We start from the raw sequence: 25,009 nt of genomic DNA, 5'->3' as shown, positions 1-25,009 counted from the left end.
TTCACTTTTACCTTAGTGGAAGATGTTTTGCTATACTGAAGCAATCAGCTTTGTAAAAAGAATTGGGAAATACATTTACTCCAGGTCATGAAAAACAGCTCACAAAACAGACACCTGTCTCATTTCCTTTTTCAGAAGAAGACTTGAAATGAGACAGAGGATAGCATTTGCGGTGGCCAATGAGAATATGCATTCAGACTCTTTAGGAATCTATTACCTCAGGAATATATAAGGATTTGCTGTTAAGCAGTTATTTGTCCTGCGGTGTTTAAATATCATTATAGTGTTGCTGGGGCCAGGGTGTACTTGAACACATTTCTTCAGCAATACATGTTGGCTAAATTCTGAGTGACCTGTGCCCATCTCTGTATATAGCAAATACTTTCTGCTTCAAGTAAGCTGAATGGACTTGTTTCTTTTATTTAAATGGAAAATGTAGCCCTATTTTACTTTAATGGCCCTAAGACTTTAGTTCTAATTTTAACCAGGAGTACTCCAGTCCATGAGAAAACTGTGTTACACTAAAGGGTGAGCAGGAGGCCGTGTACTGTCTCCAAACTTGATCCACTTCATTTCATTTAAAGGGACTGTTTTACTGCTAGACAACATGAACAGAAAAAAGGCTTTTAGCTTCATATTTGTTTTTGCAATAGTTAACTGGTAATTGGAGTTTCTATGATTTAGCTTACCTTTATCTCTGTGGACTTTAAAATACTGGTGACTGTAACAGGCAAACGTTCATTTTTTTCCCTAGAAAATATCTTCGAGTCCACATCTGAATAAGCTGGTGACTTTGATGCTTCATTTTTCAGAACGTAGTTCAGACAAACAGACTGTGCACCAGTATGAGAAGTAAACAAAAATTGGCTCCCAGAGAACTCTTCAATATTCGGACATAACTTATGCAAGTAGCATCTGTTCTGTGGTTTGCAAAATTTTTGAGATTTTAGTAATAAACAGATGTAAGCAGAACTTGTTTCTACACTGGTGGGGTGATGGGATAGGAGAATGGGGAGCTGAGACATCATATTTTAAGGAAGATTTCCAAATCATTCTTTTGTAACTCAGCACGGTATGTTAAGTTTATCTGCCAGGAGTTTCTGTTATGTTAGAGACAGATTGTCTCATTCCTGGGATGACAATTTACTGAAAATAGTTATATTTTATATATTACAATTTTTAAGTTGTCCGTGTACTTTACAAATGTTTTAAAGTTAAAGTTTTTGTTATACTCTGTGTTCAGATTTTGTTCTGCTGCACAGCCATAGTTGCTTAAAACCATTGCTTGCACTGGAATCACTGTGTTTCAGATATGTTTGCATACCCTTCGTATCATTAAAGTAGTGAAAACTGGATGGTTGATGAACACTTATGTTGAAAGTGGAACATATTTTGGTTCTGCTTAGATCAGGTATTCATCATTATCATGGAACATAAATGGGTTATTTCACCATGATTTATTTTATTTATTTATTTATTTTACATTTGTTGACCGGGATTGTCCAACTGAGCTGAAGAGCCCTTTTTCAGCGGAGGCCTAGATAGAAAAGCTCCAACATATTATACAATTTTCATTATAAATTAGCATTAAACAGCAATGTTACAGGATTATTACAAGGCATTAAGTAGCAGTACAATGTTATACAGTGTCAATAATCAGGAGTATAGCATAACTATTTCAAGATGTATAAAAAGAAATATGTTATTAAGATGAGTATAGTTTTTGGGGTAAGTGGTTAAAAAAAGTTTTATCATGATGTAGTTGCATGAAGGCAAGACAATTACAACAGAATGTTTCTCTGAGGCAATTTGCTTAATAGATTTTAGAAGACAGTAGAAAGAGTAGTCAAGGAAGATTAGAGAGAGCTAGTGAGAAGAGAGAGTTAAGGGCAGAACGTAGATTAAGGTATGAGAAGTAGGGGATGTTAAGGAGGGAGAGAGCAGTGGCAGGACCAGTGACTTTTAAAGTGCTCTTTTGTGGCTGTCTTAAATTGTTTAGGATGTGTAAGGGTCCTGATTTCTAGTGGGAGCCTATTCCAGGCAATAGTGGGGTGATAGCTGTACATGTTGCGTCCAGATTTAGACTTGGGTTTGTAGATTTGTAGTAGGTCTTGGTTAGAGCTTCGGAGAGGTCTAGAGGGAGAATAATGGGAGATGAGAGGGAATAGTGCTGGGCAGTAGGAAGGCTGATATAGGATAGAATGGATGACCTGGAGCTGAGAGAGAAGAAGCTGGTGGGGAAATTCAAGCCAGTTTAGGTGTTTTAGAGAGAGAGACAGTGATGGGATTTGTAGGTTTGTTGGGCAGCAAATCTAGCTACCTTGTTGTAGGTAGAGTCGAGTTTGGTCAGGAGTGCTGAGTTAAGATTTGTGGGAATTTGAGAATTGTACATTAGACTGGGTAGAAGGTAGGTGAGAGAGAGTAATCTTGACTTCAGAGGTAAGGACTTTCTTGTTATGGTAAATGAGCCCTAGTTTTGAATGTGTCTTTTTGATACAGTTATTAACATGCAAGTCAAATTTAAGCTGATCGTCGATGGTTACGCCTAAGAGCTTAGTACTGGATTCTATGTACTGATGATGGAAGAGTTAAGGTCTTTGCATATATTAAACAATATTAAACAATGTAAGCATCTGTGTTGTCTTGCTGCAACAAACAATTTAACTGATCCTGAGCATATTAAGCTACTGAAGTTTGTTTTTCCATGGGAATTTTCCTCATATCCAATGGGGGGATCATAGGTGTGTAGTTATATTTGTAAGATGTGTGTGATGCTTTGTGGTTATAGAGCAAAAGTCACACAGAAAAGCTAGATATGCCATTCTTAAAGGGACTTTGTAGGATCAAAAGCTTATAGCAGTCAGCCTATGTATCTCTTTAGGCATTTTACAGATGTGCTGCTGATAAGGATGAGAGAATGGATGTATTTCAGCAAGGAATATTAATCTAGGTCAGAGACTGGAATTTTTTTCGCAGAGAGGCTCATTCTGACCTTTGTGGTACCAAGTTGCATTCCATATGTAAATGTCTAAGCCTATATGCAGTATGAGTGAAATGGCAGATGCTCATAGGGCCTTATATCTCTTACTATCTCCTTAACAGATGTTTCTAATATTGATTCCATTCATTTTCCAGAATATATAAGATATTGCTCTCTAAGAACACATTTATTTATTTGATGCTTTATATACCCATCCCACAGCTTTGTCAGATAATGCTTCAGCAATTTTATTTTTTACTTAGATAAAGAGACAGAATATTGACAGATGTTTGAGGCTAAATGTGTACGTTTGTAATGGGGGATCTGGTAGATACAATATTTAATAAATGAAGAGACTGATTACCTAAAAAAAGGTTTACTGGATTTTAACAAATGGGAATTAGGTAAGGGGATAAGGGGGTGTTGGTTAGTTTTTGAAAGAGAATTGTGATGCAAAGAACAGTTTGGGAGGATTTTTAATGCTCCTGGGAAAATGCTTCATTGTTTTACAGATTATTTTGCAAAACTGCATAGATAAGATTTCTCTATAAGTCAAGGGGGGCAGATTAATTAGAACTATACATCTGGTTAAAGTGGAACCAAACCACTCTACTATCTTGGTAAATTAAAAATAGCAGAAAGTGTAAAAGCTGTACTGATGTAATAAACACAGGGTAATGCAAGACCAGATGAGATCTCTTAGAAATATATAAGTTTGGGAAGGAGAGGTTCCTTAGTAAAGTTACTTCCTTCATTATTGATCCTCTTGTAAACAGAAAGAAAGCTCTGTAATACTAAAGCAAGGAAAGGGACCACTGCAGGTAGATTCTTACAGACCTAGATCGATTTTGAATCATGGTTATATATTTTGCAGCTTTTTGCTAAGAGATGAGCCAGAATCCTTCCCATCATTATCCGTTTCTGACCACCTAAGTTTTGTCTCTGGATGTATAACTTTTGACAATCTTACTAAAACTTCATTGTTCATAGAATATGGCTCTAAGTCAGTCAAACTACTTCTACTCACAAGCTTAGATATGTAAAAAGCATTTGACAGGGTAAATTAGATTTATTTCTTCAGGGTTTTAGCATACTTTGGGTTCCCTTTAAACTGTGTTAAGTTAATAGAATCCATTTATAAATAAGCCTCTGCTAGAATAAAAGTAACAGCAAGGCTTTCCCTCCCAAATGAAATGTATAAATACAATGCATAGGCCTGATGAACAGTAAAGCATTTTATTTTAAATGTTTACCCCCCCCCTCCGGATTCAGCAAGCTCTGCACAGAGTGCAGGAATAGTGCAAGAGTTGCTGCACGCAATATGGCCGACGAGAGATCCAGGACCGAGCTCGCGGGACGTGCATGAGCGCTCCTACACCATTCCTGCATGGACACTACTGATATATGCTAATTACCACATTTGCTGGTGAAAACCATGCAAATGAGGTGAATTAGCGATCCAGTAAGCAGGCAGGTGTCTGTGCAGAAATAGTGTAACCTGCAGAAATGTATTCGGTTACTAACTGAATACATATCTGCAAATTACAAAACGGAGGCATGACAGCTCCTAAGAAAACAGGTATGCCATAATATATGGCCATTGGCATAAGAAATAGTTGCAAAATTATAAAAAATAACTTTTATTTGTTTGGGGCCGATTTCGGCCGTTTAAGCATAGGGCAGCTGTGCACAAATGGGATCGGCCCGAAAATAAGAAAAAATGTTTCAAATAAGCTTTTAAACCCAAATCAGCATTTTACCATAATAGTCAATGGCATGCATAAGACAACCATACCAGGGAATAGTGGTTGCTAAGGGAGAAGGCTGAGTGTGAGTGTGGTAACTATGAATTAGCATTCTGTTTTATGCAAATGAGGGGAACGATACTGAATCACAGATTCCTCTCAGTGTTAGCTTGTACCCAACCATGTAGGTGCAGCAACACCATTGTATAAGAGGTAGATGACCTCATAAGGGGGAGTGTCGTGCATACTGTAAGCTTATTGGAGCTCTGTGGCCCATGTTTGTCCTTAGCTAAGCACAGCTAAGGTAGGGGTATGTGTCTGAGGCTGCCTAGCAGTGTTTACATTGCCTAAACAGGTGTGCGGGCCACGCACTGGGTTTTAAACAAAAAAAAAAAAGGAAATAGCAGGTGTGCGGGCCACACACTGTGTTTTAAACAAAAAAAAAAAAAAAAGGAAATAGCAGCTCTGTTCACGTTTGAACCCTGGATATGCACGCAGCACCTCAGGCCTTAAAATGGGAAGACAATGGGAAGGGAAAACAGCAGTAGGAAGGCAATCAAGGAGAACTAGCATAGCTGGCAGGTGAAATGTATCAGAATCAGCCAATTACACATGGAACAGCCTAGCACATTACTATAAACTATGCAAACACCTTCCAGTCTGTTTTTTTCCACAAACTCTATACCACTGGTGTACACAGATGGGGAAATTTTACCTAACAAAACTAACAAAATGTTAGGGGCTGCTGTTGCTTTCATACATCAATATGTGCAAGAGGCTGATGGTACTGAGGATGTGAATGCTGACAACCAACCCACAGTGAGGAGAAGGAGAAGAGTCTACAGACCCAGGGTAACCTACCAGGGGCTACACGAGCTGGAGATAGTGGAGTACTATAGGGTGGACAGGGACATTCTAAAGCACATTGTTGAGCTATGCCGGCCACGCCTCACACACAGAACCAAAAGAGGGGAACCCATCCCATTGGATACCAAGGTATGTGTAGGCTTAAGAATACTAGCCACAGGTACCTTCCAAAGGGAAACTGGGAATACCCTGTGGATCTCACAGGCATCAGCATCCAGGGTACTCCACCAGTTCCTGGATGCCATGTCAGCACATGCCAGTGAGCACATATATTTCCTCAACAGCCGTGCGGCGTTGACCAGCAATATGTGTCTCTTCCACCAAATAGCAGAATACCCTGAGGTAGTGGGTGCTATAGACATACACATCAAAGCACCACCCAGTGAGTGGAGTAGGGTTTACATAAACCATAAGGGCTTCCCCTCCATCAACTGCCAGGTTGTGTGTGATGCCCAGGGTATTATCTTGAATGTGTGTGCTGGCAGCCCTGCAAGCTATCACGACTGCCACATCTGGCATATGACACAGCTGTACCAGTCATTTGTCAGTGGGGACATCCCATATGGCCGCCTAGTGGTTACGCACTGGAGCCGTGGCTGATGGCACTCATCTGAAATGCACACACACCTGAACAAGAACTCCATAATGAGGCACACGCACAAACCAGAATCATAACAGAGCATGTGTTTTGGATGCCCAAGTCACAGTTCCGCTGCCTTGACATATCCGGTGGAGCCTTGCAGTATTCTCCAGCAACATGTACACAAATGTTCATAGTATGTGCCATGCTACACAATATGATCCTGCAGAAACAGCTGCAGCAGGAACAGCACAGGCCAAGGCCACACAGCCCCACACCATTGCAAAGGCCATCACAGGCACAGTGGGACTTGGAGGAGGAACAACCTGAGCCTGCTCATGTATGCAGAAGGAGGTGTGCCCAGTAAGTCCAGGCTTTGGCAAAGAGGCAATGCATAGCATATACACTGACATGGTAGGGACCCAGGGAATGACACCTCTCTCTGACTCACACATACAGTAAAAGGGATGCCAAACATGACACTACCTGTGCTTTACCATGTATAGGGAGTGTACTATGGGCATCTGACATAGTCAGCCCTCCAGCACCATCCTCAGTACTGGCATAGCCACAGGGTAAGTCACTCTTCCTGTCAATGGCTGAATGGAGTAGTATGTTCTGATAGTTGTATCTATGGTATGGACGTGAGCATGCAATGGAATTGGGTGGCTGAATGGGATGGCAGCAGAAAGTGGACACCTATGTGTGCAGCATGAAATCCCTAACAAATACTGGTGTCAACAAAGTAGGCCATACTAGACAAGGTGACAAATCCCACTGCAGTACATGTGGTGGCCCAAATGTGTGTCCATAGGACACACACATGCATGTCAGTGAGGCACAGATACCCACCACCAGCCTCAGCCAGCAGTACAGGTGTAGATGATGATAAATAAAGGCTGGGCTAAGGCCTCTAATTGATGGCAATGGTTAACAGCCCCCCTCCAGACCTACACAGATAGACTGCAACAGGTCTGGCAGTTGTATATTATTTCTGAAGGGTAAGAAGTCTGAAACTAAAATGTAGCCCAATAAAACCTAAGATCTGTACTCTACTGATATGCTTCCAGTCTGCATGATAGGTCAGAATACAAAATGAAATTGAAGTCAACAGAGTACCTGAAATACCAGTACAGTCATAGCAAATGTTTAAAGTCGTCAGGTGTGCCCCCCTCCCCACAATCCAATGCAGAAATGCAGTAACATATACGTGTGGGTTTAATAACAATGGAGCACAGATTACCTGAGCTGGCCCAATCTACAGGATAGATTGTCTCATGTATACAATATGCAGGGGTTCATGTGTTAGGTTGTGTGTTCAATATTGTGTGGAAGTGGTCAGCATGTAGGCATGGAGGGTTGTGTCTCGGTGGCCTATGGCCAGTACTGTTGATGACAGGGCCATGTTCCGACAACTGCAGTGCCAACCACAATGCTTCTCAGCAATACCCATGTCAGCAGTCATCCATACTCACTGTCCACATGTCAATATCTGCCACGGTCTGAAAGATGGACCTGCCATGAATGTGGGCCCAGACATACACATAGTACACAGGTGGCAGTATCCTAGACAGAGTACATAAAATGCAAGTGTCAACTGCACATACCTTTGGAATTGTACATACAGGTTAGCAGCGCATTAGTTGTCTGTGTAGTATGGAATACTGATGTAGTCTGGCCAATCAGTGGCAGACCACAAAAGGCACAGTTATGAAGTAATGAGAGACTGCTTATGTCCCCGCACAAGGCAGCATAAGGGGAATGTCCCATGTATATCTGTGAGTCAGCTGCAAGAAGCTTCCATATCATACATGCACTCAGCTCACCCCACCATCAGCCACAAGTTTATCACAGGTCATATCCTTGCTGTTTTGGAATGAGTACAGTATGACCCCCCCCCACTTCTGTATGGGAATACCCACAGAATGCAGCATGCTGAAGAGGTGTCCCGTGCAGTTGTGTCCTAGCTGTAAGCAGCACCCTGCCAGCATCCAAACCAATAGATTAATATGGACAGGAACTATTGCCATTAACACCTCACAAACTTACCCTGTCACCCCAGGGGAATCCAGTGGCTCACAGCCTGGGAGTGTAGGAGTAACAGAATGCACTGGCCTGCTACAGATGTTCTGCCTCACAACCAAATGGCCTACAGTCCTCTGTCAAAGGCCCGTGCCTAACCTGTAGTGCCAATGTATGTTATCTCATGGGGTCCCAACTAACAACATAACACAATCAACAGAACACAAATGTAAGGCCATGTTGACAAATCCCAGTAGCATGCCCGTCATGTCCTACTGCATGAACTGTGGACCAACTCGTAAACATCTCTGGTATGAAGGGACAACTATAGGGATACCTCTCAGATATTGCTTGCCTAATGTTAGGAAGAGGATAGAATAACAGAATGGAGTGTGTGAAGTCTGAAACTCTGATGTGTGTCGATACTACCCCTGCCTGCAAACCCAGTAATAGGTGGCTACAAACCTGCTCGTAAACCACAATGTGAAGAGGAAGTGATCAGATATATGAGCCCTGACTCTGGGTAACCTGGGTGAATCTGTACAGCTGAGAGGTATGGCCACAGCAGGATATGGCCATTCTGTTACATCGATATATGTACAAGCAGGGGATCCTCAGCCACCATAGTACCAAGGTGCTGGACCATTTACACAGACCAGTCAGCAAGTGTCTGCAGCTACCCCGCCAGAATGGTGTTAGCGTGCAAGAATATGTAGTCTGCAGACCACAATACTGGATACAGATTCATTCATCTTATATATCCCAGGAAATAACTGTGAGCAAATAAGTATATCTATCAGTAATTGATGACATAATACATCACAGTGTAAAACAATACATATGTCTGAATATCTCTGCTAACACCAACCATGTAATGCAAGCAACACACTCACAATAGTTACAGTAGCCCACTATCTGTCACCCATTATGACTCCATAATGTCGACCTATCTACAGATATCCTGCAGAAACAGGTTGCTAGCTGTAGGTGTAGAACACCAAACCCTGGACTGGAGTACAACCAACCTGGAATGGATTGACACACTCAATGCAGAAGGTCATACTAGGCATGCTCCTACACTTAGAGAAATGAAGCCCATGTCTGACAACACAATGGACTATACATATCTGTCAGTCACAGATGTCTGTGCACACACACCACATTGTACACCATTCATGCTTTGCACACACATTGGATAGGAATACTCACACATATCCAAGGCGAACACACTATAATGTGTCAACCATACACACACAGATATGTGGGGAAGGGAGAGACAGACAGTGACAGAGAGATTTCCATTATGAGGCCTGTCCCCCCACCACACATCCAGTTGGCTGATATCACATGATGTGCTGATGTCAATCACTGTAGACATTCCTTTTGGTAGCCCTCAGCCCTATATTGTCTGTGGTGCTTGTGATAACTGTGTAACACGATAGTACAAATCAGTATTCATCTAGCATTTGTATACCCAGTCCTGTCAAATGTAAAGTTGCATGTGACTGAGTGTGTGTGTGTGTGTGTGTGTGTGTGTGTGTGTGTGTGTGTGTGTGTGTGTGTGTTTCCAGAGGAATGGTTTATGGCCCATTCACACACACTGCACATCCCATTGCCCATGTTAGCACTCCTGCTGATGTCAGTCACCTTGAAAGAACCCTCTGGCCAAGTCTCAATCCTGTAAGCTGCGTAGCGCTTGGGATGCATGTGTAATACTGTAATGTAGAAAGCTAGTTAGGTAGGAGTTCTAATTCCAGACATGACAACTGTGAAGATGTGTGTGTGTGTGTGTGTGTGTGTGTGTGTGTGTGTGTGTGTGTGTGTGTGTGTGTGTGTGTGTGTGTGTGTGTTGTTACATGTGGAAACAAATGATTTTGAGGCCATTCACACTCACTACAATTTCCATTGTCCTACTTTAGCATGCCTGCTGATGTCAGTCACCTTGAAATAACCCTTTGGATAAATACCAGCCCTATAAGCTCTGTGGTGCTTGCGATAACTGTGTAATACTATAGTGTAGTATACTAGTTTGGTAGGAGCTTTAATCCCAGACATGACAAGTGTGAAACTGTGTGTGTTTGTGTGAAAGAGTGTGTGTGCCTTTGATTATATCTGATTTTATCGACATTAACACTTACTACTCTCCCCTTATCCCTCCTTTAGCACTGTTGCTGATGTTAGTCACCTTCAAAGATACCTTTGGACAGCTCTGCTGCATATAAGCTCCATGGTGCTTGTGATAACTGACTATTGCTATAGTGTTGCATACTAGTTAGGTAGGAGATGTAATGCCAGACATGACAACTGTGAAACTGTGTGTTTTTGTGTGAGAGAGTGTATGTGTCTTTGATGATACCTGATTTTATGGACATTGACACTTACTACTCTCCCCTTACCCCTCCTTTAAGCACTGCTGCTGATATTAGTCACCTTCAAAGATACCTTTGTATAGCTCTCCAACATATAAGCTCTGTGGCGCTGGCATTTAACTGAGTGATACTATAGTGTAGTATTCTAGTTAGGCAGAAGTTCATGGCAGCTGTGAAACTGTGTGTGCTTGTGTGTGTGTATGTGTCTTTAATGATACCTGATTTTATGGACCTTGACACTTGCTACTCTCCTTTAGCACTGATGCTTTGGACACATCATATACGCTCCATGGTGCTTGTGTGAACTGTTGTACTATATACTGTTATACTTATTATAGTGTACTAATTAGGTTCTAATCCCCCACTAACTGTGTGTGTTGTGTGTGAGTGTGTGAGTGTGTGTGTGTGTGTGTGTGTGTGTGTGTGTGTGTGTGTGTGTGTGTGTGTGTGTGTGTGTGTGTGTGTGTGTGTGTGTGTGTGTGTGTGTGTGTGTGTGTGTCTTTGACTCTCCTTACCCCTCCTTTAGCACTGCTGCTGATGTTACTCACCTTCAAAGATACCTTGGCACAGCTCTCCAACATGTAAGTTCCATGGTGCATGCCATAAATGTGGAACAATGTAGGAGAAGTAACTACAGAGGTATGGGTTTGAATCTCATCCGTGGAAAGTGTTTGTGTGTGTGCATATGTATGTCTGTAACTCAAAGATTTTGGCCCCATTTACATCCAGTACACATCTCAGTGCTTGACTTTAGCAGTCCTGCAGAAATCTTCCACCTTAGAAGTAACTGTTGCCAACCATAAACCATGTAAGGTTAGTGGTGCATGTGGTAAATGCGTAACCATAATGGTCTGTAGAGATTGTTAGACAGAGGTTTGAATTTCAACCCTGGCAAATGTATTTACAAGGGCTGAGATGTTCCTCACCTTAGAAGTACATTGGGACAACATCTGCCCTATACGCTCCATGGCATGTGCGATAAATGCGGTACACTCTAGTAACAATACATAGCTAGGTAGAGGTTTGAATCTCATTACTGGCAAGTGTGTGTGTGTGCATGTGTGTGTGGTGTGTGTGTGTGTGTGTGTGTGTGTGTGTGTGTGTGTGTGTGTGTGTGTGTGTGTGTGTGTGTGTGTGTGTGTGTGTGTGTTTGTCATCAGTATCATGTGTGGGGGTTGCTGTGATTGTGTAATAACAGGATTCATTGTGGGGTGTGTTTTGCTAAATTATTATGTTGAGGACCTACTATATGTCACAATGTCCACCTTACAAAGGCCAACAGATGTCAAACACCGAAGAGGTCGGTGTAGACAATCCATAGCTCTACATGTGACAGCATGGATTGGTGAACAATATAGGCAACCCTTATATTACTCAGAGAACACTCTCTACCCACGTCTCATACACAAACACATTTGACTAGGCAACAACCACTATATTGGTAGTTCCCTGCATATTGCATCACAGGTAGTAACCATGGAGTGATTGCAGTGGACCACATGTCTGTTAAGCACAACAGTGCCACTGACATCAGAAAGTACTTTGATGTGTTACATCTCCTGACTGTGTGTTATCCAGCAAGTAAAAGGACACAGCACCCTGTTCCATCCCCTCAGTAGCCAAATAAATGTGTACAGTGGCCCTTTTGCCATGTTCCCCACTGGACGGCTGCAAAAACTGTAGAGTCTGCAACCGTCCATAACAAATGAAATACCATGAAGTATACACATGCTCTGTATTGACAGATGGCACTAACTCCACTTAATACCCGTATCATGCTGTCAATGTAGGTGCAAGCACGACCTCAGTTACATAGCTAGGTCTCACCAAATAAGGTCAGGAATGCTACATCAGAAGATAACAATCTGTCCACACAAAATGCCCCAGAGACCTCAAATACACTTCTACATGTCAAAGAAGATGCATGTAGGACATGTGCACAACCCAGACACTGTCCATGTTATGGAATATAGATCACATATATGGGAAGCAGTGCACATCACTGGCCACCCACAATAGTAACTCTGATGAGTGGATGGTGAATACAATACGCACCCCTGGGGCCACTCCAGGGACTATACCCCTGAACCACACTTGGGACTATTGTCATGTGGCCTGATGCCAAAGTATTCCCTTGGCCTAGCCTTGTAGAGCCTTCAGGCCCATTCACCTACTACACACCTGTGAAGCAATGAACCTATGGATCTCAGTACTGGCAAGTGTGTGTGTGTGTGTGTGTGTGTGTGTGTGTGTGTGTGTGTGTGTGTGTGTGTGTGTGTGTGTGTGTGTGTGTGCGTGTGTGTGCGTGTGTGTGCGTGTGTGTGTGTGTGTGTGCTTGTGTGTGTGTGCGTGTGCAGAGATTAATTATTTTTGAGACCATTCACACACACTACACCTCCCATTTCCCTACTTTAGCATGCCTGCTGATGTCAGTCACCTTGAAATAAATATTTGGCCACATTTCAGCCCTATAAGCTCTGTGGCACTTGCAATAACTGTGTAATACTGTAGTGTAGCAGACTAAGTTAGGTAGGAGTTTTAATCCTGGTCCTGCTAACTGTGGTAATGTGTGTGTTTGTGGGAGAGAGTGTGTGTGTGTGTGTCTTTGTTGACACCTGATTTTGTGGATATTCACACTTACTACACTCACCTTACCACTACTTTAGCACTGCTGCTGATGTCACTCACCTTCAAAGATACCTTTGGACAGCTCTCCAACATGTAAGCTCCGTGGTGCATGCAATAACTGCATACCACTGTAATAACAATACATAGCCATATACAGTTTTGAAACTCAGTACTGGTAAGTGTGTGTGTCATCAGTATCTTGTGTGGGTGTTGGGGTGATTGTGTAATGACAGGATCCATTGCTGTGTGGGTTTTGCTGCATTATTATATTGATGACCTATATGTCCCAATGTCAACATTACAAGGCCAATATTTTTTTAAACACTGTAGAGGTTGTTGTAGACAATCCACAGCCATAAATGTGTACTACCATGTGCAATTACTATGTGACAGTATGGATTAGTAAACAATATAGGCAACCGTTATAATACCCAGATACCACTCTGCACCCATGGATCATACACAAACATGATTGGCTTTTTCTCCCTTCCTTTCTTACTTTCTCTCTGCCTCTCTCACTCTCTCCCTCTCTGGTAGATGTGGAGAAATACATCTGTTTTGCATAGGCAGCAGCTTGACTTTTGTAGGTAATGCTCATGATCAGCTGATGGCCTGTGCACGAATTGGAGTCCCCCACTTGCTAATTGCATGTGGAACAGCTGTGGTATCATTCCTATAGCCAATTGCATAGAAACACACTCCTATAACTAAGCACTTCATGTGGGTGTTGGCCCTTTTCCTTCACTGTGGGCAGGACTTCATGTGGGTATTTGACAAACAGCATCACAGAGGGTAGTTGGAAATACCCCTTACAACATACACTGTGGAGAAAGGCCAACAAACAGGAGCGGGATGTTCCAGACATGGAGACAGAATGTAAGTATTGCTGTTCTACATTTGAAGTAATGTTGCTTTAACAGGGTTTGTGTCGATATGGCTGTTCTACATGATTTAAAGTCTGTCATGACAGTGTTATGTGGTTGAGGAAACTCTCACCTGTAAGGCTATCTGCAGACTGGCCAGAGTCTGGAGTCTTAGCTGTGGTGTGTTCCTCACACATTTCCTGTCTTTAGAAATGCAGTGGCATACTCTAATGATTGCAGTCAGTAAATGGTGACATCATGTGTGTTATTGACTTCATATCCCTCTTAAGAGATATGTCACGACAAACCCTATTACACCAGCAGTTTTCTCAGTTTATCACAGCAATATGTATATATATATATATATATATATATATATATATATATATATATAGTTCCCCTTCACAAGATCGAATGGATGGAAGCTCGAAATTCATAATCTCGAGACCAGAATCTCGAACTTCCATTCACTCGAAATTGTGAATGGGAGCCTTAGGTTTAAAAAAATAAAAAGTTAATTTACCTTATTGCAGGGGGCCAGGTCCCCCTGTACCCTAGCAGTTTAAATGTGAATGTTCCGTGAACACGTTATAGCGGAGGAATGGAAAATCTTCAGTTTTGTGCTTACCCGTATAGTGCGGAATATGAGATTTCCCTTTCCTTCACTATAGTGCGATCTTGGAGTAGGTATATTTAAGTAGGGTGGGATATTTGAAACGTGTTCATTTTTTTTTGTCCCTTTCATATGTTCGAGTTTCTCTAAATTCAAGATTCTGGTTTCAAGTTTATGACTTCGAGTTTAGAGAAATTCGATCATTTGAAGGGGAGCCATATATATATAAATATATATATATATATATATATATATATATATATATATATATATATATATATATATACATCTAGATATTTTATATATATATATATATATATATATATATATATATATATATATATGTGTGTGTGTGTGTGTGTGTGTGTGTGTGTGTGTATACATGTATACATATATATATATACATATGTGTATGTATATATATATATATATATATATATATATATATATATATATATATATATATATATATATCCTTATGTGTAAACATGAGTGTTGTATATACTTTCTCAGATGTATCCCACCATATTTATCTGATATGTGTATATTTAGATATAAAAACATGACAGATTCAACACTATTTTCACTAACAAATAGTAAACAATTGTAGTAGGCAAAGCAGTTGTACAATACTATTCAGTACGTGTACTGAATGATATATTTGAACAAGCAACATACATTAGTACAGCTCAGATGGCTTAGTGGTTAAGTGCTGTGACCCTAGTCAATAGGGTCCTGGGTTCAAGGCCAGCAAGTGCTGTTAATTTTGTTGCTAGGCAGAACAAGGACTGCTGGATACAGAGTGGTTAAGGTAGTTTTGAGCAGCTTTATGCAGGTTTGCATGGGTTTGTGCAAAGCTAAGCAGTGCTAACGTGCAGTTAAACAAAAAGATGCTTACACTGTGTAGGCTTTGCTTACCACTGCGCAAGTCTGCTTAGCATTTACATTTAAACACCTGCTAAGCATAGCTCAGCCCTGGTAACCAGTGATCACATTCCAGTCTGATAAAATAGCAGGGTAATGACATCTTTAATAAGTATATTTAATTCCATGTACATGACATGCTTCTATGTGCTGTCATTACAGTAGCAAGGGGTGTGAGTATACTGTATGGGACACCTGAGTATACATGGCTAGTACCACAATCTTTTCTATTTGTATGTGTTTCATGCATGGGTAGTATCCCAGATTATATGCAGTCACACTTGCATATATTGTATCATTATGTTACTACTTTTAGCAGTGCTTTTCCAAGTAAGAGTAGATTGCAGATTGTAGCACTGGAACCATACACCCCTGCATGCAAAGCTGGACTCTGAGTACTGACTGTTGTGTTCTTGGTGTGCGAGCTGTATGTTATTAAGTATCTCCTATTGGATATTGATCTGATATGTGGATATTAACTGTAGACTACTACGTGTTCAGGACATGTCCTTGAGGGTTGCTGTCATGTAGTAATGGCATACCCATCAGTGTCAGACATCTATCTGTCAAAACATTCATCTTAATGCATAACCTGTTGGCAAGCAAATTTCTGTCTGTCCTCTGTATGTGCAGATGTCAGGTATCCATCTTGGCTGCTTACAGGCAATCTCTGATTGACTGACACTGACATGTCTGCTCAGCTGGGTTATGAATGCCACAGCTAAGAAACCCCCACCCTGTATGCACAACATGCCATGGCTACCTCAACCAGACTGCCACAGTCAACAGAAAATGCTTGGGTAAAGGTCTCTAACCAAGACACTGGCCATGTTGTGTAATATATATAGCATACAATGTCAACTGGAACACCTCGCTGGCCCTCTGCAAAAGAAAACCAGATGATTGGATGTTGAATTTAACTGTCACCCTGGGGATCACTCAGGTGGCATTGGTTGATAGATGACCTGCTGACAAATATCAAGTGGCATGATATCAGTGTACCCACATGCTCTACTCTTCCCATCTCTCCATGGACATTAGCCTAGTACACACCTAGGAACACCTGCACCTATGGACCTCATTACTGACAAATGTGTCAGTATGCATTATTAAGAATAACAGTGTCTGTGTGTTTGTAAATTTGTAGTTAAAAATAAAGAAAAAACCTCCAGCTAGTAGTCCAATGAACTTTATTCTCTCTCTCTAATGTCTCGACTATGACAGTCTTCAAGGAGATTACTCCTTGAAGACTGTCATAATCGAGACATTAGAGAGAGAGAATAAAGTTTGTTGGACTACTAGCTGGTGTTTTTTTCTTTATTGCTGACATTCTGGAGGTTTTATATTGTAATTAAAAATACTCTGAGTGCCTTCTCACCGACTACACCCCCATTGCTGTACTGAGAAATGACTGCTGCTGTAATTGACATCAAATATACCTTGTTACACTCTTCACCCTATGGGCTACCTAGAGCTTGCAGTACCAGCATAACACTGTTCTACAAATGGGTAGATAGGTGTGGGTTACCCTCTGAGTCCTGGCAAGTGTGTGTATGTGTGTGCAATTGTGTGTGAGTGTGCATATGTGTAGGAGACAGCATTCTGAGGCAACATTCCCCAAATACAATACACCTTGCCATACATTATAAGGGATAGGGATGTTGCTGACATTAGGAGAGCCATGACAAACCCTCACCCTACTATCCCTGTGGCATGTTCAATAAATGCATATCCCTGTAGTAGCACTGATTAGATAGACAAGGGTTTGTATTGCTGTCCTGGTCAATGTGTGATTGTGGGTATGTCAGAGCATTATCATGGGTTTCAGTGAGTACAATATTCAATGGTGGGTGTGGGTGCTGGGTATACTGACTTTACATCATGATACCCCTAGTACATGTCCCAAGGTCCACTATATGAGGACCACTGTCACCATCAACCATACAGGTAATTGATTACATTATCCAGCCCAATGGCACATGTGCTGTGTGCAAAGACTCTGTAACAAAATGAACTCACTGATAAGGTAGTTAGCACTGCTAAACGCAGGTCTGTCAAATGTCTCTATGACTGTATGTATTTGTCAATATGTATATGACAGTATTTCATACTATGTATTGTTCATTAACACCCAGTATGTCCCCCATTACCATACTGTACATGGCCTGGTGATGTTCTTCACTTATCAGGAAACTCAGGACACACCTCACCCTAAAAGCCCTGTGGTGTGTGCAATTAAGGCCAAACACATTACTAGCAATAGGTATCTAGGTAGGGGTTCTACTCTCAGTGTTGCCAAGTAAGGGTGTGTGTATGTGAAGGGATCTACTTCAGTTTGCAGAAAATATATGTCCCAGGATATTATTTGTCCGAGAACTAACTGGCAAAAGGAAACATTTCAAAGCAATCATCTTGTGGAAATACATTCAATCAAAACTAGTAGTGGATGTGTAAATACCCTATTCCCCAATGTACAGCTGTAATGCGATACTGGAGTTGGTATATATACATGGGTGTGGATTTTTTGTGGGCATAGCCTCCCACATTGGGGTTATTGTTATGCATATCCCCCTGCTTAATGTGCTGTTATACTGTACAGTTTATGTTAACAGGGTAAGTAGTCGCTGATCACACTATGTGTGTTTCTACACCACCCCACACCCTCCAAAGTGGGGGGCTGTGCCACCCACACCAGCACACCTATGTTTACCAACTCCAGGATTGCACTACATTGGGGAAGAGGACATATACCCTGCCAGTACCATTGTCAATGACATTATACTGGTGGACTGATTATTTACTGATGTGATGTTTTGGCAACTTTGTCTTGGTGGAATTACACAGGCCAAAACGAGTTCACTGCAAAATGAAGTACATCCATGTGAACAGTATTCTCTTTGTATTGCATCAACACCAGAGCCTCTGTGTGTGTGTTATTCACAGACATTTAGTGTGTGTCACCAAGTACAATTACCATTGTCCACTGTTGAAGAGCTGCTTACATTGGCCACCATGTACTCACCTGTATACACCCCTCGAACCTATCAGCCATGTGGCACATGCAGTAACTGCTATACAGATCTGTTACCTGTGTTCAGCTGTATCTGGGATATGACACAGTCAATGCGTCACCACAGTGCCGTACCCCTTGTAGGAAAGGACAGCAGACCAATATCCTGCTGACACATAGATACCTAGAACACAGAATACATTATGGAAACCACAATCAGTCAGTGTTAATAACAACTATAATGCATCGTGGCTGGACAGCTACACACCCTAATGTGTAAGCATTAATCATTCCAGCTGAAAGCACATTAAACAGCATTACATTGCTAAACCTTAATACATTCACCCTGTGCATCAGAACCATATTAGCATGTCCCTGCATTGATGGTATAGATGACAGGGATGTGGCACAGGTATTATCATATGCACAGGTGTGTTGTGGGTTTGCCAGAAGCCTGGGCTGAGCCATTTGGTTGACATCATGTGTGTGGGTTAGGGGGGTTCTTTATTACATGGGCTGTGCAGACGTGGTGTGTGTAGGTATGGAGGTGCCCTAGCTGTGTTGGTGATATGTGTGTGTGTGTGTATGTATGCACACATTTCTGCTTTGTTACTGCCCTCTACATGAGTTTGTTGGACAGCTGCAGACCATACATGGCAGGGTGTACAGTTCACCATGTTCAGCCACAGACATGAGAACTGTGCCTGCCAGGGGCTCCACGGGCACTACCAGACAGAAGCCCAGATATGGTACTCTCCCCTGATGATGACACTTGTCCGCTGAATCTGTGTCCATCTTGGGACCAGCCAGGACCACGTGCATGTGGCCTGCTGTGTTGTGGTATGGACAGCACCCCCTTGCACTGCTGGTGCTGGTACTGCCACTACAGGAGCATCGGTGAGTTGTTGCACATCCACGTAGACCCCCACATGTTGGTGTTGCTGACCTACATCCATGTGGCTGATGCCCCACTCCCACCACATGCTCTACCACAGCTACCACATAGTCGAGGATTCCCACCATCTCACCCAACTGTCTATCCATGACCTCTGCAAAATAATGGTAGGCACCTGCAAGATCATGGATGTTGTCACGTACAGCAGGAAGAGTAGCCCTTTAAAGCCTCAGACTATCTATGGTGTAACATTCCATATGTGTCTGTTCCTCCATGATGGCCTGAAACATGCATCTGGTGACACCCGCCATGCACTTCTGCCAGGGGCATGATGGCCAGCAGCCCTCCTAAGAGCACCCCTGTACATCTGCCTCTGTGGTACCTCACCAGTCATCTGGCTATGGCTGCTGTGTACAGACACACTTGCTGTAGTCACCACACTTTCCTGTCCCATGCCACCACTCACCAACTGTCCTTCATCTATGGCTACTGGTGATGGGGTATGTATGGGCATTGTGACTGTGTGCGGGGATGGGGTGGATAAAAGTGGGATGTCAACCAATGGCACAGATTCAGCCCCTGACAACCCTGCATGTGCCTCACTATGCCTATCATCATTGTCAGAGTCTGTATGGACACTGACATCAGTTTGCCTGCAGGAGGTACCCTGACCCACCTCGCCACCTGTGAGGGGCAGACAAGAAATGTAAATTAAGTCCTGTACATTATGGTTTACTTCTACTCACACACACACACACACACACACACACACACACACACACACACACACACACACACACACACACACACACACACACACACACTTACAGGTGAGGTGGCAGAAAGACATTACACAGACCTCTCATTACCCAACCGTCAGCATGCATGACATATGGCACTCAACAGCATACATTGCAGCCATACTCAATCCTTGTTACCAACATTATACATCTCTGTAATGCATGAGTTATGTTAGTGGGTGATGCCCCTTCCCCTGGAACACACTGCACCCATGTACACAGTATTGCTGTGCATCTGTACAGCACACTGGCATGCTGAATGTGTATATGTGTGGCAGTCATGTTTGCTCTGTTGCTCACAGCCCTTATATGGTTGTCTGACACATACCTGGGATGATATGAGGACTGATGTCAGTAATTAATGCCTGTCCTTTGATTTTCAGATCTCATCATCAGCAGTGCATGTATGTGCAATAAAATCCAGTTACACTGACAACCTTCAAAGCTTAATGTGGATATGAGGAGTGTATATATCCTTGCTGACATGCTAGCCTCTTCTATGGGGTTACCTTTAGTTAATCAACAGCCCACTCCATCAAAACCATCTTCACCGACACGACAGAACATCGACAATGGGAGAGCCGTTTGGCCATCCTGAATTCAACAACTACCAGTAAAACAAACCCACCGATGTGGGAGGATATGCCCCACCACACCCCCTTTCATAAATATTCCAACTCTGAGAATGCATTGCCGTGGGGATAAGGGGCAAAGTTCAGGTTGATGGCCAAACGGTTACTTACCATGTGGGAAACATTGGCTCTCCCATTGTCGATGTTCTGCTGTTTCTATGAAGTTGATTTCGATGGAGTGGGCTGTTGATTAACTAAAGGTAACCCTTTCTATGATATGCAATGGGGCCACAATAATGCGTTTGTTAACATTACACACACCTGATATGTATCATATGACCTGTGCAATCCAATGTAGTATCAAACAAATGTGTTAGTTGTGCAGAGGCAGAATGAGATGCATACAGTATGTGGTTTGCATAAGTGTGCACACCCTTAACACAATGGTTTGTTGAAGCACCTGTTAAGTGAATTACAGCAGTCAATGTTCCTGGAAGGGGTATACTAGCATGGCCCATCTTCACTTGCCATTATTTGGTTACTCTGCCCTACAAATGTCCCCCAACTCTGCCAGATTGCAAGGTCAGCTCAAGTGCACAGCTCCTGGAGGTCAGACAGTGGCTTCACTAATGCTGTAGAGCCAGGGTTATGTCTGGCACAATTCATAACCTTCACTGTGTTCAGATACAGCCATTCATAGCAAGCTTTGGATGTATGCTTCAGTTCACTGTTGTGTTTCAAGCCGTCACTGCTCCCCATCCTCATCCTTATTGCAGATGCTTGGCAACTATGGGCCACACAAGTGTTATTTTGTAGTGTTCCAAATTCCAGACACCATGTGTACCCATCTAGTTCCAGCTAATGAACAGCAAACCTAAGGGTGTACACTGGCACCAGCAAGCTAAATATTGGGGATGGTAGCCCTGAGGTGGGGTGAGGTGTTTATTGTGCACCACATGTATCTTTATGAATACTGTCTGTAGGTTTGAGCCTTGGTTTCATGACACCATTACACATTGCAACACATGCCTTTGGGAGACTTGATGTTATGCTTATGTTACCTGTAGAGAGCCCTGGATGATGTGTCATGTGGTACAACTCTTCTGTCTGATTACCCTAATCCATAGGCCACACTTATGCAGACTCCAGGCAATTGTCGACACAGGTACTGCACAGGCAGTACTTGATAGACATTCCTGCAAGTCCCTCAGTGTTGCTGCATGTTTCTGGGCAGCCTCCATGACCAATTTGCAACATGTCCTGTCATCTGTTTTGGATGGGCATCTGTTTATTTTCTACATCAATCTTGTCCCATACTTCATACACACATACATGACTGTCTGCACTGTTTGCCATGGTATATGTAATGGTGAGGTAAGGCTACTTTTCCCACTCCTGAGTGCTACCTTTCAGATATGGGATCCATTTCATGGTTTGTAAGATGTGTGCAAGCCACGGCTGCCTCTGTTGCATGTGAGTGGGCAAATGTCATGGACATACTTCTTGGACAGCAGACCATGACTTGGTGTGACATTGAGGCCCTGTACTTGATGGAAGATGTGTGCTCAAGAAGAGTGAATGCTGTCAGTACATCACAAGCTGCTTCCACAATATCTTATTTGGAGTGTGTGCACACATATGCTTCCAGTGTTTGTTAAATTATGTATTCCCTATATTTGTTATCCTAACATTAGGATTCCATATTACACATTCATTGCTCATTTTAGGATCACATTACAGGTTGTAAAAGGTGTGGAATGTGGTATTGTGATTTTCCGTTGTTTATATCAGGAACAGTTGCCATTGTAATAGTGGTGTATACACTGTTGTAGCCACTGTACAAGGGTAATGTTTTAGACATGTCCCTACTGTAGGCAATTTGTCCCACCATTATATTCATCTCTGTCCACACATCTTGCACTGACAGGTTGTTAGGTATACTGCAGGACTCTTACATACCCTTCAGATATAGGTTCATAGGTAGGTACTAGGCTATCAGCCCTAGGGCCTATACAAGTCCAGCCAAAAAGGTACCCTGTCTTTTGCCACCCAAGAAAATTATTTTCCTGTGCCACTGTCGAGCAGAGCAACAGAAGTGAACCCCGGGGTGAATTTCCTATTTCCCATCCAATCATCAAGATTTTTCATGAAGAGTACTAATGAGGAGCTTTGTTAGATATAGATAGGTAATTTATTCCAGAGTATGGGAAGTCTCTGGGACAGGAATTTATTTCTCCGGCATGTTCTGTTTATTGTGGTGACAAGGTTTAGGTCCCTAGAGTGTGTACCTCAGAGGGATTGGGACTTCTTTAAGTGGAGCATGTCCAACAGCTCGGGGTTTGACATAGCTTTGTATGTTAGGCAGAGATCACCTCTGAGTAGGCGATATGCGACGGAGTAAAGCTGGAGTTTTTTGTGATGGTCTGCCTAGGGCATCTATTTGAGGCCAGTAATCCTATTTGTGAGGTATTTCTGTGGCCTTTCCAGTTGTTGTAGATGTCTTGTGAGTTACATACCAAAGGGGCGTTGTACTCTATAATGGGTCTAATGAGTGATAAGTACAGGGGAACAATGACCTCTCTTTTTTCTGGATGAGTAACCTTTTGTGATGAGGTGTGCCACGTAGAAGGATTTCCTGACTACTGTGCAATGTGATTACCAAAGGAGAGACTACTGTCCACCTGTGTCCCAAGGTCTCTTATCACACTTTCAGTGTTAAGTATACTACCGCCTATGTTGTAGTTCATGGGTACAGAGTTTTTACCAAAGGGGATGACAATGCACTTTTTGGCATTGAGCTTGAGGCCATGGCTTTGACACCAGGCATCTGTCTCAGTGAGGCCTTTTTGTAGGATGCCCACATCGTTAGGAGTTTCAATTATGGCTCCTAGTTTGCAGTCATTTGCAAACTTCATTAGTCAAAGACCTTCTGTGTTAGTCTGTACTTCAGAGAAGTAGATAACAAACAGGAGGGGACCCAGGATGGAACCCTGTGGTACTCCACTTGTCACTGGTCTGAAGTCGGATTTGAAGTCTGCTCCTTTCCCAGTGTGGGATCAGTCAGTGAGCTAGTTGGCAACCCATCTTGTGACATAGGGATTTATACCTAGTTTAGTGAGTTTATCTATAATTCCAGAGTGGGAGATGGTGTTGAAAGCCTTGGCAAGCTCTAGATAGGCTGTGTGAACCACCTTACCCTCATCTACGGCTTTGGTGACTGCTTCAATGAAGTCTATCATGTTTAGGAGATATGATCTGCTTTTTACAGACCTCAACTGGGTGGGGTCCAGAGTTTGGAAATTACCAATGTCTTTGTTTATAAATTCCATGATGATACGTTCCATGGCCTTGCAGACCAGGCTTGTCAGGCAAATGGGGAGGTAGTTCCCGGGGTCTGTGGAGGCTCCCCCCTTGTGGAGTGGGATAACCATCACTGTGCACCATTCAGCGGGCACAAAGCCTGAGGTGAGGCCATGATTGAACATGGTACTTAGGTGGGGTGCCAGTTCGTTCTGTAGTTCGTGTAGAACGCAGCCTGGGATGTTGTCTGGTCCCATGGATGCTGTGTTCTTGGCTTTGGAGAGTGTGGTTTTTACGTGTGCAGCTGTGATTACAGGAACTTTGCATTCTTCCGGTATAGAGACGGGCTGTTTAGGGGGTGAGAAGTGGGTAAAGTTAGCATTGAACCTATCTGCCAGGATGTTGGCAATATCAGTTGAGTCTGTATATTTATTGCCATTGTGCTGTAACTCAGAGCAGATCTGAGTGTTGCCATTGAGATTCTTGACATAGCTATAGAATGCTTTGTTGCTGTCTTTAGAATCAGTGGCAATTTTGTTTTCGTAACTAGCTTTGGAGGATTTCATCAGGGATCGCAGCTTCTTACTGAGGCTGACCAGGGAGCTCCTCCATTCATGAGATTTTGCTCTCTTTTGCAACAGTTTCTTTCTTCTGTTGTGCAGTTTGTTTATGGCATGGGACCACCAGATTGGCTTCCTTTTTTTGGAGGATAGCATGTTGGTTCTGTTTGGGATAGCATGATCCATGCACTCGTGTAACTGCTTATAAAGTGCAATTGTGTGGGATTCAGTAGTCGTAACTGTATTGTCCATCTGCATGGGTGTCATGAAGTCCACCACTT

Source organism: Protopterus annectens, chromosome 7.part0, assembly GCF_019279795.1.
Source record: "Protopterus annectens isolate FY-2018-M chromosome 7.part0, PAN1.0, whole genome shotgun sequence".
NCBI classification, from domain to species: Eukaryota; Metazoa; Chordata; order Ceratodontiformes; family Protopteridae; genus Protopterus; species Protopterus annectens.
The sequence above is the reverse complement of the archived record's forward strand: the minus strand, read 5'-3'. Positions refer to the sequence as shown.